Here is a 20696-nt window from a genome sequence, read left to right on the forward strand (position 1 = left end):
AGGGTAACTCACTCCAACATTCTTGCTGGGGAACTCCCATGGACAGAGGAACCTAGCAGGTTATGCCGTCCATGGAGTCACAAAGAGTTGGCTGTGACTGAACAAATAAGCACACACAATATAACCTTACAAATCAAATTGCATTAACTAAATTTGTTTTTGCCATCATGATATTGTTGTTGTTCAGGCATTAATATGTGTCCTACTTCTGCCGACCTTATGGACTGAAGCACACCAGACTTCCCTGTCCTTCACCATCTCCTGGGGTTTGCTGAAATTCATGCCGTCATGATGCTAGATGTTAGCACTGATATCTCTGTATATTTAACATTTAAATAGCAGGTAGATTTTTACATAGCTTGCTGTTATTCATTATTCTCTCTTTTCAATAGCCTTTTCACTTTGGACATTTTCTAATAATTTGCATTTTATTTCACTGTCAAACCCCTTCTTAGAAGCTCTTCAGCCACCTAAAATCAAGTTCAATTTTGCATTTAAACAGATGTTGTTAAATACTTAAGCTTTTTAAATGTTTGTAGACTACCTAATCTGCTATATTTTTGAAACAGAAGTTAAATTCAGATTTGAAGTTCTTTTTTTTTTTTTTTTCTTATGTTGAGAGGTAGGAACATTTCTCACTCTTAATTACTACATCTAGTTATATTATTTCATGAGGAGTCATTTAGGTGTTTCAGGTAGCTAACACACAATATAGTGAATACACAATAAGTCATTTAAATGTTCTCAAATTATTAAAATTTTAAATGTAGAGACAAATTAGATGGTCTGATATTTCTATAATTCTAGGGATTCCATACTAGCCACCTTGTGAATCTGTGCATTAACTCAGAGTCTTAGAAAATTATGCAGTCTCTGTCCTCTTTAAAGGAAATTTTGCCTTATTGATAAACCTATATCTCTAGCATCAAAATAATTGCAGCACACACTAGAGGTAGAAATTGCTAGGCAGTCAGTATAGGCCTTTGAAACTTCAGTCTTGTTTTCAATAAACATTTCACTCCATTAACCTAAACATCTCACTCCCTTAACTCCATTAACCATATACCCTTTGTCCTGAATTCCTTGGATATGTCCTTGGTCTAATAAATTATCAGCACTCACAACCAGGGAAGGGGAGTAACTAACTTCTGTCTCATAAGCATAAGGGAAAAAAACAGCTGGTGAAGTTAAACAATTTTGACCTTTAAACTGATTGGTTAGAAATTACATAGTATAAGAGCAGGAGCCACCCAAAAATGTGCAGATATAAACTACTGCAATTCCCACTTTTCGGTGGATTCTTTACCTCCTCTCAGGGTCTCTGATGAGAAGTTTGTACTTAGCTCTCTTTAATAAATACTATTTGCTTGCTACCATGCGTTTTCATTCTTTGACTCCTTGAACAATAACTTGTATTCCCATTTCACACTGAACACTGGTACTGACATAATTAAATCATATATCCCTGCAGTACCATTAACTGACAAGCCAGTATATGTCAGACAAAGTCAGCAAGACATTAGTCATAGACTTTAAGTATACTGAGATGTGAAATTAACTCAACCATAAGACACTGGAGGAACTAGAATCAGATTTCTGTTTTGTTTTGTTTTCCTCCAGAACACCATCATAGTTAACAAGCTAAGAATTTGTCAAGATTATAAAAACATTGTCATTTTCTAATGTCTTTTCTAATCTTGTTTTCTCTGAATTACAGTCAAAATGGGTATTTTTATATGATAGTGCAGTGAATTTTGAATATAGCTTATTTTCCTGCCTATTTTCTCCCACTCGTGCATCCTTGTCTTAATCCTTTTTATATATTCTCAATTTTGAAGAGAAAGGATTCATATTATTTATTTCCTCCACAATATTTCCACCTTTTTTGGTTTCCAACACCAAAAGTAGCAGCTCTACATGTTTGATTGGAGGTGTGAATCATTCTTTAGTAGAAATTAGGAGATGCTAATTGATATTAAATTACTGAAGGTGGTTTGGTTGCCTGAGGAAGAATCAAAGGCTACTTTAAAAAGATAATTATGCTAGATTAGGTAACAGATATAGCAAAGTGCATACACATGCAATTCATTTCACTGGAATCTTTCCCATAACTTCTTTTAGGAATAAAATGACAGGGGGAGATTCCCGGTGTGCTAACTTGGAACTTCAGGGGATATTTGTATTTTTATCATGATTAGTAATTTTAATGGTAAAAATGTGTATGAAGTGTGACAGGTAAGAACAATAATTGGATTTTCATTCAACATTTTTTTAGCAGCATCTGTGTACTTGGCAAATGAAGATGATGGCATCCGGTCCCATCACTTCATGGGAAATAGATGGGGAAACAGTGGAAACAGTGTCAGACTTTATTTTTTCAGGTTCCAAAATCACTGCAGACGGTGACTGCAGCCATGAAATTAAAAGACGCTTACTCCTTGGAAGCAAAGTTATGACCAACCTACATAGCATATTCTAAAGCAGAGACGTTACTTTGCCAATAAAGGTACGTCTAGTCAAGGCTATGGTTTTTCCTGTGGTCATGTATGGATGTGAGAGTTGGACTGTGAAGAAGGCTGAGTGCCGAAGAATTGATTTTTTTTTTTCTTTTTCTTTTTTTTTTTTAATTTTATTTTATTTTTAAACTTTACAATATTGTATTAGTATCCATGTATATCCATGTGTATATATATATATATATACATAGGTATATGTATCCATGTATATCCATGGTGCTGGGAGGGATTGGGGGCAGGAGGAGAAGGGGACGACAGAGGATGAGATGGCTGGATGGCATCACTGACTCAATGGATGTGAGTCTGAGTGAACTCTGGGAGTTGGTGATGGACAGGGAGGCCTGGCGCACTGGGATTCATGGGGTAGCGAAGAGTCGGACATGACTGAGCGACTGAACTGAACTGAACTGTGTGCTTGGCAACATAATGTATAATTTTAATGGCTATGAAGATATAGGAATATGTTTTTTCTTTCCAGGAGTTTATAATCTGGTATAACTCCTTTTTTTTTAATTTTATTTTTAAACTTTACATAATTGTATTAGTTTTGCCAAATATCAAAATGAATGCACCACAGGTAACTCCTTTAGTTCATGAAATATAAAAACAGTATGTATATATATATGTATATGTATATGTATGTGTATATATATATACACACACACACATACAATTTGACATTGGAATCTCAATAAGCATTTTGGTAAATGATACAAACCGTGTTTAATAATAGATACAAAGTAATTTAAAAAGTTTATTAATGTTAATAATCTTAATGACAAAATCAGTTATAAAATTATATATCTGACAGCTCCACAACTTACTTACATATAGTAGTTCTAAATAAAAAGTAAATTCATTATACTCAAATTCTACACTATTCAGCTAAACACAATCATTCAATACTATTAATTATCTTAATGAAATGAAAGTGTTAATCACTCAGTCATTTCCAACTCTTTGAGACCCCATGTACTGTAGCCCACCAGATTCCTCTATCCATGGAATTTTCAAGGCAAGAATACTGGAATGTGTTTCCATTCCCTTCTCCAGGGTATCTTCTGGACCCAGGGATCACATCTGGGTCTCTTGCACAGCAAGTGGATTCTTTCCCATCTGAGCCACTAGGGAAATCCCAACTATTGTTATACAGATAAGTATTAACAACTGTATGATTATGTTTTTTTATCTAATAAACAAAAATCCATTACTTAAATCAGCTTCTCTTGAATTTAACCATTTGAAATTTTTTTCAACATTCACTAAGAAAAAAATATTTTAGGCTAATTTAATGCTGTATATAATAATTGAAGTCAAATATTAGACCCACGTATAGAACACAAACATTTATATAAAATTTTTTTGTCTATAAAAGAGGAATTCTACTTATGAACCTACTAAACTATGCTTGATAGGCTTAATGTGAATGCAATTTTTTTAAATTGCTTTTAAATTTTTTGACCATGCTGTGGGAGATGTACTGACTGAGGACTGAACCTGTGCCCCCTTTATTGAAAACATGGAGTCTTAACAACTGGACAGAAGGGAAATTCCTGAATATCTTTTAATGTCTAGTTTTCTGTCAGTAGAATGTAAATAAAAGTTAAATTATCAATATGGATAATTCATTTGGTATATTATTTATGCTAAATCTAGCCTCAAAATGTACTATGTTAAAAATCACTAATGCCATTCTCCCAAATCATCCCACCCTCTTCCTCTCCCACAGAGTCCAAAAGACTGTTCTATACATCTGTGTTACGAGGAGGGAGGAGGAAGGGGGCTTCAGGATGGGGAACACATGTATACCTGTGGTGGATTCATGTTGATGTATGACAAAACCAATGCAATATTGTAAAGTAATTAACCTCCAATTAAAATAAATAATTTTATATTAAAAAAAAATTAAAAAGTTCATGGGGATCCCCCCAGAAAAAAAGTAAATAAAATCAGAATGTTAAATTAAAAAAAAATCACTAATGATAAGGAAAACACACAAAATTGTTTTGAAAGATAATTCACAATTTGTTTTGGATTTTTGACAGATTCTCTAAATCCTGAATCAGGGTTCCCTCTGCTTTTTCTTTTCCTTCACCCTTAGCCCTGGCTGGATGTAGACAAAACCTCACAGTATCGCTAACTTCCCTGGACCTTAGTTATATCTCCTAATTTGTTCAACAGCTTTTAAACCAAGCCCTCCCCATGGCTTTTCCAAATAGACACAGTTCTTCTGTTTTGCTTTGTTATGCCACCTATCAGTAGCTCAGACTCAAACTGACATAGAACAACAGGAATCAACAAGAAAGTCTCTAAAAATCAAGGGCATTCCATTTGCATTTGTAGTGAATTCTGATCTCAGGAATTGCTCCAAAACTTATATATTTTTTTATCTCTATCTCAGTCCCACTCACCTCTTCCCCCCTTTAATAACCATTTACCTCAACTTGTAAATACATTTAGGTCTATTTCATCTTGATCTTGTAATTATGTGTTTACCTCATATTTTGCAAAATTTCTATGAATCTCATTCTACCAGAGATTTCACTTAAAAGCAAGCTACAAATTTCATGTTCATTAAAACAAAACCAATACAATATTGTAAAGTAATTAGCCTCCAATTAAAACAATTAAAAAATACTATCAATGTTTAAATTGTAAAAATAAAATATAGCAGTTGAAAATCAAAAGAACTATTAATAGTTTCAATGGAAGAAGTTAATGATATTTGCAACCTTTTCCATGTTTTCTTTCTACATTGTTGATGAATGACTTCAAACATTCATCTGATGTGACATTTATTAGATTCCTTTGCTTACTCATTATATATAATAAATTAGAATATACTAATTTATAGTTATCATTCATATAAAATGTCAGGAAGTGTCTGCCAGTTTTGTCAGGCAATTTAAGATATTTGGCTTAGATATATTAATAGACTCCGAAATTATGAAAAGACATCTCACTTGTCAAGGAAATCTTACTTTGCTTCTTGGAAATGAATCTGAGTCACAACATTGATACTTCCCAGAAGACATGTAAGAAAGGAGAGCTTTACAACACAAAACACTTATTTTGTCTGGCTAAAAAATCAAATCATTTACATACAAGTGAAGTAGCCAAATGAGGTTAATATGATCATCTATAATGATTTAAATGTCATATGTTACAAAATTTTCTACAAAAATTGTAATAAATTTGTGTCCATGATAAATATATAAATAAGCAGAAATTTGAAAAGACAATAAAACTCTAAACATTTTACAATTAAATGCAAGAAAATCAAAGGAGAATTTCTTGTAAATAAATAACAAAATTCACTTTGATTATGAAATTATGTCATAAATACAACTTGAAATAATGTTGATCCTAATCTGAATTATATTAACATTTTAGTTTCTCCATATATCTAAAATGAAAATTTCCTTTTGCCTTCTACTTTGTTTTCTTGAAAATATAAATGTGTAATCAAAATCCTTGTGCTTTCATATGGTCAAAGGCGTGTTATTTGGAGATGTTAGAACTTTTTCCCAAGTTTTGAACCATAATTTTTGAAAAGCTGAGTCAAACTATTTAATATTTTAAATCCCTAATATTGCACACATAATATGTTCAGTACTCTAGGAGATGCACCATTGTCCTCAAAGTCAGAGATTGAATATGTTTTGGTAGAGGTAATTCAATGCCTACATTTGGTCACATAAAACTTTACCAATGACATTTTAAATATTTGCTTCTCAAATCATACTGCAATATCAAGTGTTACTACTACTACTACTAAGTCACTTCAGTCGTGTCCGACTCTGTGTGACCCCATAGACAGCAGCCCACCAGGCTCCCCCATCCCTGGGATTCTCCAAGCAAGAACACTGGAGTGGGTTGCCATTTCCTTCTCCATCAAGTGTTAAGAAAGTGTTAAATTCTCATCTTTAATAGTTTGCTTTCCCAAGAAATATTGAAATACCATTCTTAATAGTATTTGTTGTTGTTAAGTCACTAAATCGTGTCTGACTCCTTGCGACTCCAAGGACTGCAGTATGCCAGACTTCTCTGTCCTTCACTATTTCCTGGAGTTTTCTCAAATTCATGTCCATTGAGTTGGTGATGTGATCTTTTCCTTCAGTCCTTCCCAGCATCAAGGATTTATTCCCATTGAGTCTGTTCTTTCCATCAGGTGGCCAAAGTATTGGCGCTTCAGCTTCAGCATCAGTCTTTCCAATGAATACTCAGGTTTGATTTCTGTACAACTAAGTGGTTTGATCTCCTGACAGTCTAAGAGACTCTCAAGAGTCTTCTCCAGCACCACAATTCAAATGCATCAGTTCTTTGGTGCTTAGTCTTCTTTGGTTGGTTTTCTGTGATTGTGGTTTTCATTCTGTTTGCCCTCCAATGGGTGAAGATAAGATCCTTGTGGAAGCTTCTTGATGGTACAGGCTGGATATGGAGAAAACTGGGTCTTTCTCTGGGCCATGCTTAGTAAATATTTAATCCAATTTTCTGCTAACGGGTGGGACTCTGTTCTCTCCCTGTAGTTTGGCCTGAGGTCAAACTATGATAGGGATAATGACAGTAATGGTGATCTCTTTCAAAAGAATTTATGCTCCCAGGACTGTTGTATTCAGTGTCCCTGACTGTTGACCCATGCCTCCACCAGAGACTCCTTGACACTCACAGGCAAGCCTGGCTCAGTCTCTTGTGGGATCAGTGCTCCTTTCTCCTGGGTTCTGGGGCACACAAAGTTTTGTTTGTGCCCACCAAGAGTTTATTTCCCCAGTCCTGTGGAAGTTTTGTAATCAAATCCTACTGGCCTTCAAAGTTAAATTTCCTGGGGATTCTCAGTCCCTTTGCTGGGTCCCCAGGCTGGGAAATCTGTTGTGGTCTCTAGAACTTCTGCAAAAGTGCAGAAATTCCTTTGGTATAATTTTTCTCCAGTGTGTGGACTGTCTGCTTGGTGGCTTTATGGTGGGGTTAGTGGAAATTTCCTCCAAGAAGACTTATACCACACACCACACCTCCCAGGTCTGCTCCAGCCAGAGCCCCTGTTCCCACAGGAGGACACTGCGGACCTGTGCCTCCACAGGAGACACTAAAACACTTAAACGCAGATCTGGCTCAGTCTCTTGTGGGGGTCACTGCTCTAATTCTGGGTCCTGGTGCCACAGGGTTTGGTTTGCATCCTCTGAGCATCTCTGGCAAGTATGAGGTTTGGCCTTGGAGTAAAAAATGATGAAGGACAAATGCTAACAGAGTTTCACCAAGAAAACATACTGGTCATAGCAAACACCCTCTTCCAACAATGCAAGGGACGACTCTACACATTGACATTACCAGAAGGTCAATACTGAAAGCAGATTGATTATATTCTTGCAGCTGAAGATGGAGAAGCTCTACACAGTAAGCAAAAACAAGACTGGGAGTTGACTATGGCTCACATCATGAATTCATTTTTGTAAAATTCACAATAAAATTGAAGAAAGTAGGGAAAGCCACTAGGCCACTCAGGCATGACCTAAATCGAATCCCATACACTTACATAGTGAAAGTGACAAGGGATTAGATCTGATGGACAGACTGCCTGAAGAACTATGGATGGAGGTTCATAACATTGTATAGGAGATAGTGATCAAGACCATTCCCCCAAAAAAAGAAATGCCAGAAAGGCAAAATAATTGTCTGTGAAGGTCTTACAAACAGATGGGAAAAGAGGGGAATGGCAGAGAAAAGGAAAGATATACCCATCTGAATGGAGAGTTCCAAAGACTAGCAATGAGAGATAATAAAGCCTTCCTAAGTGATCAATGCAAAGAAATAGAAGAACACAATAGAATGGGAAAGACTAGAGATATCTTCAAGAAAGTTAGAGATACCAAGGGACCATTTCCTACAAAGATGGGCACACCAAAGGACAGAAATTCTGTGGACCTAACAGAAGTAGAAGGTATTAAGAAAAGGTAGTGAGGATACATAGAAAAACTATACACAAGAGATTTTGGTGATCCAGACAACAATGATGGTGTGATCACTCACCTAGAGCCAGACATTCTGGAGTGCAAAGTCAAGTGGGCCTTAGGATGCATCACTACAAACAAAGCTAGTAGAGGTGATGGAATTCCAGTTGAGCTATTTCAAATCCTAAAAGATGATGCTGAGGAAGTGCTACACTCAAATGTCAGCAAATTTGGAAAACTCAGCAGTAGCCACAGAACTGGAAATGGTTAGGACTAGAAAATTCCAATGAAAAGGATGCCAAAGATTGTTCAAACCACTGTACTGCATTCATCTCACACACTAACAAAATACTGCTCATAATTCTCCAAGGTAAGTTTCAATAGTACATGAACTGAGAACTTCCAGATGTTCAAGCTGGATTTAGAAAAGGCAGAGGAACCAGAGATCAAATTAGTAATACCCATTAGATCATAGAAAAAGCAAGAGAATTCCAGAAAAGCATGTACTTCTGCTTCATTGACTGCACTAAAGATTTTGCTGGTTGAATCACAACAAACTGTGGAACAACCTTAAAAAGATGGGAATACCAGAACAGCTTACCTACCTCCTGAGAAACCTGTAAACAGGTCAAGAAGCAACAGTAGAACTGGACATGAGACAATTGACTAGTTCCAAACTGGGAAAGGAGTAAGTCAAGGCTGGGTATTATCACTCTGCTTTTTAAACTTATATGCAGTGTACATCATGTGAAATGCTGGCTGGATGAAGCACAAGCTGGAATCAAGTTGCCAGGAAAAATATCAATAACCTCAGATATGCAAATGACACCCACATTATGGCCAAATCACCTCAGATATGCAGAGGACAATACCTTTATGGCAGAAAGTGAAGAACTAAAGAGCCTTATGAAGAAATTGAAAGAAGAGAGTGAAAAGGCTGGCTTAAAACTCAGCATTCAAAAAAGATCATGGCATCTTGTCCCATCATTTCATGGCATAGACTTCACTTTGTCTCCAAAATCACTGCAGAATGTGACTGAAGCCATGAAATTAAAAGATGCTTGCTCCTTGGAAGAAAAGCTATGAGAAACCTAGATACCATATTAAAAAGTCGAGACATTAATTTGCCAACATAAGTCCATGTAGTCAAAGCTATGTTTTTTTTCCAGTAGTCACGTATGGCTGTGAGAGTTGGACTATGAAGAAGGGTGAGTACCAAAGAATTGATGCTTTTGAACAGTGGTCTTGGAGAAAACTCATGAGAGTCACTTGGACTGAAAGGAGATCAAACCAGTTAATCCTAAAGGAAATCAGTCCTGAATATTCATAGAAAGGACTGACACTCAATCTCCAATACTTTGGCCACCTGATATGAAGTACCAACTCATTAGAAAAGACTCTGATGCTGGGAAAGATTGAATGGGATGACAGAGGATGAGATGTTTGCATGGCATCACCAACTCAATGGACATTCGTTTGATAAAGCTTCGAGAGATAATGGACAGGAAAGCCTGGCATACTGCAGTCCATGGGGTTGCATGATTTGGACACGACTGAGCCACTAAACAGCAATAATATCCTTCTTTATTTTTCACCTCTCATATCCGTACATTACTACGGGAAAATCCATAGTTTTAACTCTGGAGTTTTGCTGGCAAAGTGATGGCTCTGCTTTCTAATACGCTGTCTAGTTTTACCATAGCTTTCTTTCCAAGGAGCAAACGTCTTTTAATTTCATGTTTGCAGTCAACATCCACAGTGTATTTGTAGACGAACAAAATAAACTCTGTAACTCCTTTTTGCTTTCCCCTTCTATTCACCATAAAGTGATATTTCCACATGACATTATCTTAGTTTGTTGAATGCTGAGCTTTAAGCCTGCTTTTTCACTCTTATCTTTCACCCTCATCAAGAGTTTCTTTAGTTCCTCTTCACTTTCTCTCATAATAGTGGTATCATCTGCATATCTGAGGTGTTTTTTTTTTTTTTTGAAGCAATCTTGACTCTAGCTAGAGCTTCATCCAGCCCAGCATTTCACATTTTGTCTGCATATAAGTTAAATAAGCAGGGTTGTGACCCCATTGGCTACAGTAATACAATAAAGTAATACAGTAGTCGACATTAAGTATATATCTCTTAATAAAGTAGAAATTTGGAGTCACTACACTACTATGGCCAGTTTATTATGAAACTAAAGGAATTCAGAACAGTGTAGAGCTGGTAGAAAAACAAAATAATAATCAGTAAAACAGAATATAGTATTGGAAGTAAATTTATATATAAAGCACAAGTTAACTTTCTACAAAGTCACAAGACAATTTAATAGACAATGTAAAGTATTTTCAGCAGATGGTGTGAAAATTACTGAATGAATATGGGGGAAAATAACTTAAACATTCATATCAAGAACAAAAATTAGCCCAGCATAAAGAAACATAAAATAATATATCTGCAACATTAGAGTAAGCAATATTTCTATATACTCTATATGAGAAGAAATAAGGTGCTCTCCATAAGAGAAAAAAAGAATGTTACTTAGGCTTCATCAAAGTTAAACTCATATGTCTGGTGGCTCAGATGGTAAAGAATCCACCTGTAATGCAGGAGACCTGGGTTCAATCCCTGGGTTGGGAAGATCCCCCAAAGGATGGAATGGTAACCCACTCCAGTATTTTTTTTTTTTTTCGAATTTTATTTTATTTTTAAACTTTACATAATTGTATTAGTTTTGCCAAATATCAAAATGAATCCGCCACAGGTATACATGTGTTCCCCATCCTGAATCCTCCTCCCTCCTCCCTCCCCATACCATCCCTCTGGGTCGTCCCAGTGCACCAGCCCCAAGCATCCAGCATCGTGCATCGAACCTGGACTGGCAACTCATTTCATACATGATATTTTACATGTTTCAATGCCATTCTCCCAAATCTTCCCACCCTCTCCCTCTCCCACAGAGTCCATAAGACTGTTCTATACATCAGTGTCTCTTTTGCTGTCTCGTACACAGGGTTATTGTTACCATCTTTCTAAATTCCATATATATGCGTTAGTATACGGTATTGGTGTTTTTCCTTCTGGCTTACTTCACTCTGTATAATAGGCTCCAGTTTCATCCACCTCATTAGAACTGATTCAAATGTATTCTTTTTAATGGCTGAGTAATACTCCATTGTGTATATGTACCACTGCTTTCTTATCCATTCATCTGCTGATGGACATCTAGGTTGCTTCCATGTCCTGGCTATTATAAACAGTGCTGCGATGAACATTGGGGTACACGTGTCTCTTTCCCTTGTGGTTTCCTCAGTGTGTATGCCCAGCAGTGGGGTTGCTGGATCATAAGGCAGTTCTATTTCCAGTTTTTTAAGGAATCTCCACACTGTTCTCCATAGTGGCTGTACTAGTTTGCATTCCCACCAACAGTGTAAGAGGGTTCCCTTTTCTCCATACCCTCTCCAGCATTTATTATTTGTAGATTTTTGGATCGCAGCCATTCTGACTGGTGTGAAATGGTACCTCATAGTGGTTTTGATTTGCATTTCTCTGATAATGAGTGATGTTGAACATCTTTTCATGTGTTTGTTAGCCATCTGTATGTCTTCTTTGGAGAAATGTCTATTTAGTTCTTTGGCCCATTTTTTGATTGGGTCGTTTATTTTTCTGGAGTTGAGCTCTAGGAGTTGCTTGTATATTTTTGAGATTAGTTGTTTGTCGGTTGCTTCATTTGCTATTATTTTCTCCCATTCTGAAGGCTGTCTTTTCACCTTGCTAATAGTTTCCTTTGATGTGCAGAAGCTTTTAAGGTTAATTAGGTCCCATTTGTTTATTTTTGCTTTTATTTCCAATATTCTGGGAGGTGGGTCATAGAGGATCCTGCTGTGATGTATGTCGGAGAGTGTTTTGCCTATGTTCTCCTCTAGGAGTTTTATAGTTTCTGGTCTTACGTTTAGATCTTTAATCCATTTTGAGTTTATTTTTGTGTATGGTGTTAGAAAGTGGTCCAGTTTCATTCTTTTACAAGTGGTTGACCAGATTTCCCAGCACCACTTGTTAAAGAGATTGTCTTTAATCCATTGTATATTCTTGCCTCCTTTGTCAAAGATAAGGTGTCCATATGTGCGTGGATTTATCTCTGGGCTTTCTATTTTATTCCATTGATCAATATTTCTGTCTTTGTGCCAGTACCATACTGTCTTGATAACTGTGGCTTTGTAGTAGAGCCTGAAGTCAGGTAGGTTGATTCCTCCAGTTCCATTCTTCTTTCTCAAGATCGCTTTGGCTATTCGAGGTTTTTTGTATTTCCATACAAATTGTGAAATTATTTGTTCTAGCTCTGTGAAGAATACTGTTGGTAGCTTGATAGGGATTGCATTGAATCTATAAATTGCTTTGGGTAGTATACTCATTTTCACTATATTGATTCTTCCAATCCATGAACATGGTATATTTCTCCATCTATTTAGTGTCCTCTTTGATTTCTTTCACCAGTGTTTTATAGTTTTCTATATATAGTGGGACACCGTAAAAGCAGTCCTAAGGGGAAAGTTCATAGCAATACAGGCACACCTCAAGAAACAAGAAAAAAAGTCAAATAAATAACCTAACTCTACACCTAAAGCAACTAGAAAAGGAAGAAATGAAGAACCCCAGGGTTAGTAGAAGGAAAGAAATCTTAAAAATTATAGCACAAATAAATGCAAAAGAAACAAAAGAGACCATAGCAAAAATCAACAAAACCAAAAGCTGATTCTTTGAAAGGATAAATAAAATTGACAAACCATTAGCCAGACTCATCAAGAAACAAAGGGAGAAAAATCAAGTCAACAAAATTAGAAACGAAAATGGAGAGATCACAATAGACAACACAGAAATACAAAGGATCATAAGAGACTACTATCAACAATTATATGCCAATAAAATAGACAACGTGGAAGAAATGGACAAATTCTTAGAAAAGTACAACGTTCCAAAACTGGACCAGGAAGAAATAGAAAATCTTAACAGACCCATCACAAGCACGGAAATTGAAACTGTAATCAAAAATCTTCCAGCAAACAAAAGCCCCGGTCCAGACGGCTTCACAGCTGAATTCTACCAAAAATTTAGAGAAGAGCTAACACCTATCCTGCTCAAACTCTTCCAGAAAATTGCAGAGGAAGGTAAACTTCCAAACTCATTCTATGAGGCCACCATCACCCTAATACCAAAACTTGACAAAGATCCCACAAAAAAAAGAAAACTACAGGCCAATATCACTGATGAACATAGATGCAAAAATCCTTAACAAAATTCTAGCAATCAGAATCCAACAACACATTTAAAAGATCATACACCATGATCAAGTGGCCTTTATCCCAGGGATGCAAGGATTCTTCAATATCCGCAAATCAATCAATGTAATACACCACATTAACAAATTGAAAAATAAAAACCATATGATTATCTCAATAGATGCAGAGAAAGCCTTTGACAAAATTCAACATCCATTTATGATAAAAACTCTCCAGAAAGCAGGAATAGAAGGAACATACCTCAACATAATAAAAGCTATATATGACAAACCCACAGCAAACATTATCCTCAATGGTGAAAAATTGAAAGCATTTCCTCTAAAGTCAGGAAGAAGACAAGGGTGCCCACTTTCACCATTACTATTCAACATAGTTTTGGAAGTTTTGGCCACAGCAATCAGAGCAGAAAAAGAAATAAAAGGAATCCAAATTGGAAAAGAAGAAGTAAACTCTCACTATTTGCAGATGACATGATCCTCTACATAGAAAACCCTAAAGATTCCACCAGAAAATTACTAGAACTAATCAATGACTATAGTAAAGTTGCAGGATATAAAATCAACACACAGAAATCCCTTGCATTCCTATACACTAATAATGAGAAAACAGAAAGAGAAATTAAGGAAACAATTCCATTCACCATTGCCACTCCAGTATTTTTGCCTGGAGAATCCCCATGGACAGAGGAGCCTGGAGTGCTACAGTCTGTGGGGTTGCAAAGAATTGGACAGGACTGAGTGAGTAAGCACAGCACATGCATCTTTATAGGCATCATTTAAAAAATAAATATTGTTCAGTAGCATTAGTTGTATGGGAAATTATTTGTGAAATTAAACTTGACAATTCCCTAAAGGGCTAATAGTAAAATCATTGGCAAAATCGACTGCTAGTGAGAATGCAGAACTGCTGGAACTTTTATCCTTTGCCAGAAGGCAGTGATTCATTTTGATATTTGGCAAAACTAATACAATTATGTAAAGTTTAAAAATAAAATAAAATTTAAAAAAAAGAGAAGGCAGTGAAATCATACAAGTATGTTGGAAAAGTATTATACAGATTTATAAAATTAAATGCACATGCATCTTTTTATCCAGTTCCATTCTTAACTATTCACATAGAAGACATGAAAATTACATTGGAAATTAAGATATAATAATATCCATATAAGTTTTAACAGACCAAACCAAACAACCCAACTGGATAACTAACAAACTTGTCAACAGGATAATTAGCAGACAAATTTGGTATAATCAGTGGAATACAGGTCAATAATATAGAAAGAATTCAGTACTAAGCTTCACCATAAAGGAGATGAATCTCAAAATCATTATATTCCATTTGTAAAAAAGCCAGAAAAAATAGGGTTATATGAATTCTGTTTTTAGGAGGATCAAACCAAGTGAAATAAACTTATGGAGTTAGAAACCAGAGCACTGGTTTCCTGTTGGAGATAAAGAGTGAGAGGAAGGTTTAGAAGGAAAACCTCTAGGATGATGACCATATTTTATATGCCCACATATTTGATATGTCCATATGGTTACATGGGTGCGTACAAACACCAAAGTTAAACAAGTAGTGCACCTAAGAAATACTCATTTCACTGCATGTGTATTTGACCCCAATTTAAAAATTAACAATGCAGTAAGAAATAAATGTAAAATAATCACCAGTCTAATAAAATCAATAAAGTCCAGAGTTTAAAAATACTCTTTAATTTTGGTTGCTTGTCCTCAAAATAGCATATTTTTTAGTAGAAGTAAAATCTCATTTTATCAACTTATTAGATTTTGATTTATTACTATTAGAAAGAGAAGCAGATAGTAACTTTTATAATTATATATATTTTTAAATTGTTAAATGTATATGACATATCCATTGCAATATGCATAACTTTGATTATTTTATACTTTCAATGAATCCCATGCATGAAAGATAAAATGTGTCAATTAGGAATACAACAGTACAGTTTCATAAAATTTCAGAACAGAAACTCCCAAACTCATTCTATAAGGCCACCATCACCCTGATAACAAAACCAGGCAAAAGAGTCACAAGAAAAGAAAATCACAGGCCAATATCATTGATGAACACAGATTCAAAAATCTTCAACAAAATTCTAGCAAACAGAATCCAACAACACATTAAAAAGATCATACATCATGATCAAGTGGGCTTCATCCCAGGGATGCAATGATTCTTCAATATAAGCAAATCAATCAAAGTGTTACATCATAGTAATAAATTGAAAGATAAAAACCATATGATCATCTCAATATTTGCAGAGAAAGCTTTTGACAAAATTCAACACCCATTTATAATAAAAACCCTCCAGAAAGCAGACATAGGAGAAACATGTCTACACATAATAAAGGCTATATGACAAAATCACAGCAAATGTTATTCTCAATGATGAAAAATTGAAAACATTTCCTCTAAAGACAGGAACAAGACAAGGGTACCCACTCCTATCAAATTTGGTACAGTTTTGAAAGTCCTAGCCCCAGCAATCAGAGAAGAAAAAGAAATACAAGGAATCCAGGCTGGAAAACAAGTAAAGCTTTCACTATTTGCAGATATTATGATTCTTTATATAAAAAAAAACTTAAAAATACCACCAGAAAATTACTAGTGTTAATCAACGAATATAGTAAAGTCACAGAATATGAAATTAATACACAGAAATCCCTTGCCGTTTATACACTAACAAGGAAAAATCAGAAAGAGAAATTAAAAAAACAATCTCATTCACCATTGCCACAAAAAGAATAAAATACTTAGGAATAAATTTACCTGAAGAGACAAAAGACATGTATGCAAAAAAACTATAAGAGACTGATGAAAGAAATTAAAAATGACATGAACAGATGGTGACATATACCATATTCTTGGATTGAAAGAATCAACATTGTGAAAATGACTATACTATCCAAAGCAAGATACTGACCCAGATGTGCCACAAAAGACTGACCCAGTTCCACAAGAGAGTGACCCAGACTTTCTCCTGAGTGTCCAGGAGTCTCTGGTGAGGCGTGGGTAGGTGGTGGCCTGCTGCAGGGTTAGAGGCACTGAGCACAGCAGTGCCTGCACTGGACCTTTTGAAGGAAGTCACCATTATTTCCATTATCTCTACCATAGTTTGGGCAGAGGTCAAATAATAGAAAGGGAACACAGCCCCACCCATCAACCCCATGAACACTATGAAAAAGCAAAAAGATAGGACGCTGAAAGATGAACTCCCTAGGTTGGTAGGTGCCCGATATGCTACTGGAGGAGACTGGATAAATAAATCCAGAAAGAATGAAGAGACAGAGACAAAGCAAAAACAACACCCAGTTACGGATGTGACTGGTGATGGAAGTACAGTCTGATGCTGTACAGAGCAATATTGCATAGGAACCTGGAATGTTAGTTCCATGAATCAAGGTATTCTGGAAGTGGTCAAACAGGTGATGGCAAGAGTGAACACTCACATTTTAGGAATCAATGAACTTATGGACTGGAATGGGTGAATTTAATTCATATGACCACTATATCTACTACTGTGGGCAAGAATCCCTTAGAAGAAATGGGGAAGCCATCATAGTCAACAAAAGAGTCCAAAATGCAGTACTTGGATACATTCTCAAAAATGACAGAATGAACTCTGCTCATTTCCAAGGCAAAGCATTCAATATCACAGTAATCCAAGTCTATAACCCCACCAGTAATACTGAAAAAGCTGAAGTTGAATGGTTCTATGAACACCTACAAGACCTTCTAGAATTAACACCCCAAAAAGATGTCCTTTTCATTATAGGGGACTGGAATGCAAATGTAGGAAAACAAGAGATACCTGGAGCAATAGGCAAATTTAGCCTTGGAATACAAAATGAATCAGGTCAAAGGCTAACAGAGTTTTCCCAAGAGAACACACTGATCATACCAAACACCCTCTTCCAACAATACAAGAAGACTATACACATGGACATCACCAGATGGTCAATACCAAAATCAGATTGATTGTATTATTTGCAGCCAAAAATGGAGAAGCTCTATACAGTCAGCAAAAACAAGACCAGAAGCTATGGCTCAGATAATTAAATCTTTATTGTCAAATTTAGACATAAGTTGAAGAAAGTAGGGAAAATCACTAGACCAGTTAAGTATGACCTAATCAAATCCCTTATGATTATGCAATGAAGGGACAGATAGCTTCAAGGGATTAGATCTGCTAGACAGAATGCCTGAAGAACTATAGATAGAGGTTCATGATATGGTACAGAAGGCAGTGGCCAAGACCATCCCCAAGAAAAAGAGCTGCAAAAATGTTGTCTGAAGAGGCCTTAAAAATAGCTGAGAAAATAAAAGATGTGAAAGGTAAAGGAGAAAAAGATACACCCATTTGAACTCAGAATTCTAAAGAATAGCACAAAGAGATAAGAAAGCCTTGCTCAGTGATCAATGAAAAGAAATAGAGGAAAACGTAGAATGGGAGAGACTAGCAATCTCTTCAAGAAAATTAGAGATACCAAAGGAATATTTCATGCAAAGATAGTCACAATAAAGGACAGAAATGGTATGGACCTAACAGAAGCAGAAGATACTAAGAAAAGGTTGCAAGAATACACAGAAGAACTGTACAAAAAAGATCTTCATGACCCAGATAATCATAATGGTGTGATCACTCACCTAGAAACACACATACTGGAATGCAAAGCCACGTGTGCTTAAGGAAGCATGACTAGGAATAAAGCTAGTGGAGATGATGGAAATCCAGTTGAGCTATTTTGAATCCTAAAAGATGATGCTGTGAAAGTGCTGCACTCAATATGCCAGCAAATTTGGAAAATTCAGCAGTGGCCACAGGACTGAAAAAGGTCATTTTCATTTCAATCCTAAAGAAAGGCAATGCCAAAAAATGTTCAAAGTACCACGCAAATGCACTCATCTCACATACTACCAAGGTAATGCTCAAAATTCTCCAAGACAGGCTTCAACAGTATGTGAACCATGAAATTCCAGATGTTCAAGCTACATTTAGAAAAGGCAGAGGAACTAGAGATCAAATTGCCAACATCCGTTGGATCATCGAAAAAGCAAGAGTTTCAGAAAACATCTACTGCCTTATTTACTATACCAAAGCCTTTGACTATGTGGATTGCAAGAAACTGTGGAAAATTCTTAAAGAGATGGGAATACCAGACTACCTTATCTGCCTCTTGAGAAATTTGTATGCAGGTCAAGAAGCAACAGTTAGAACTGGACATGGAAAAACAGACTGGTTCCAAATTGGGAAAGGAGTATGTCAAGGCTATATATTGTCACCCTGCTTATTTAACTTATATGCAGAGTACATCTTCACAAGAAATTCTGCGCTGGATGAAGCACAAGCTGGAATCAAGATTGTCAAGAGAAATATGCACAACTTCAGATATGCAGATGACACCACCCTTATGGTAGAAAGCAAAGAAGAACTGAAGAACCTCTTAATGAAAGTGAAAGAGGATAGTGAAAATGTTGGCTTAAAGCTCAACATTCAGAAAACTAAGATCATGGCATCCAGTCCCATTACACATGGCAAATAGATGGGGAAACATTGGAAACAATAACAGACTTTATTTTTCTGGGCTTCATAATCACTGCAGATGGTGACTGCAGCCATGAAATTAAGACACTTGCTCCTTGTAAGAAAAGTTATGACCAACCTAGGCAACATATTAAAAAACAGAGACATTACTTTGCCATCAAATGTCCTTCTAATGGAAGCTATGGTTCTTCCAGTAGTCATGTATGGATGTGAGAGTTGGACTATAAAAAAGTCTGAGTGCCAAAGAACGGATGCTTTTGAACTGTGGTGTTGGAGAAGACTCTTGAGAGTCCCTTGGACTGCAAGGAGATCCAACTAGTCCATCCTAAAGGAAATCAGTCATGAATATATATTGGAAGGACTGATGCTGAAGCTGAAACTCCAATACTTTGGCCACCTGATGTGAAGAACTGACTCATTGGAAAAAACCTTGATGCTGGGAAAGATTGAGGGCAGGAGGAGAAGGGGACAACTGAGGATGATATGTTTGGATGGCGTGATCGGCTCAATGGACATGAGTAAGTTCCAGGACTGATGATGGACAGGGAAGCCTGGCGTGCTGCAGTCTATGGGTTCGCCAACAGTCAAACATAACTTAGGAACTGAACTGAACTGATGCCAAACCATTCATAGACTGAATGCAGTCCTTATCAATCTACCAATGATATATTTCACACAAGTAGAATAATTAATTTCATAGTTACTATGGAAACACAAAACCCTGAATGAAAGTGAAAGTAAAATCTCTCAGTCTTGTCCAACTCTTTGTGACCCCATGGACTGTAGCCTACCAGGCTCCTCAGTCCATGGAATTTTCCAGGCAAGAATACTAGAGTGGGCTGCCATTTCCTTCTCCAGAGGATCTTCCCAACACAGGGATTGAACCTGGGTCTCCCACATTGCAGGCAGACGCTTTACTGTCTGAGCCACTAGGGAAGTCTGAATAGCCAAGTAATCTAGAGAAGGAAGAAGGAAGCTTGAGGAATCAATCTTCTTGACCTTAGATTAAACCACAAAGTTACAGTCATTAAGATAATATGATACTGGGACAAAAACAGACATCAAAACAAATAGAACAAGAGAGAAAGCTTGAAGATAAATCAACACATCTATGGGCACCTTATCATTTACAAAGGAGGGAAAAATAACAGTCTCTTCAGTAAGTGATGCTGGGAAAACTGGACAACTACATGTAAAAAAATGAAATTAGAACATTTCCTAACACCATACACAAATATAAACTCAAAGTGGGTTAAAGACCTAAATATAAGACCAGAAGCTTTATAAATCTTAGAAGAAAACATAGTCAGAACTCTCTTTGACATAAATCACAGCAAGATTCTCTGTGACCCACATCCTAGAGTAATAGAAATAAAAA

The sequence above is a fragment of the Bos grunniens genome, chromosome 9, assembly GCF_055505025.1.
Source record: "Bos grunniens cultivar Pamir isolate PY7600 chromosome 9, Bosgru_T2T1.0, whole genome shotgun sequence".
NCBI classification, from domain to species: domain Eukaryota; kingdom Metazoa; phylum Chordata; class Mammalia; order Artiodactyla; family Bovidae; genus Bos; species Bos grunniens.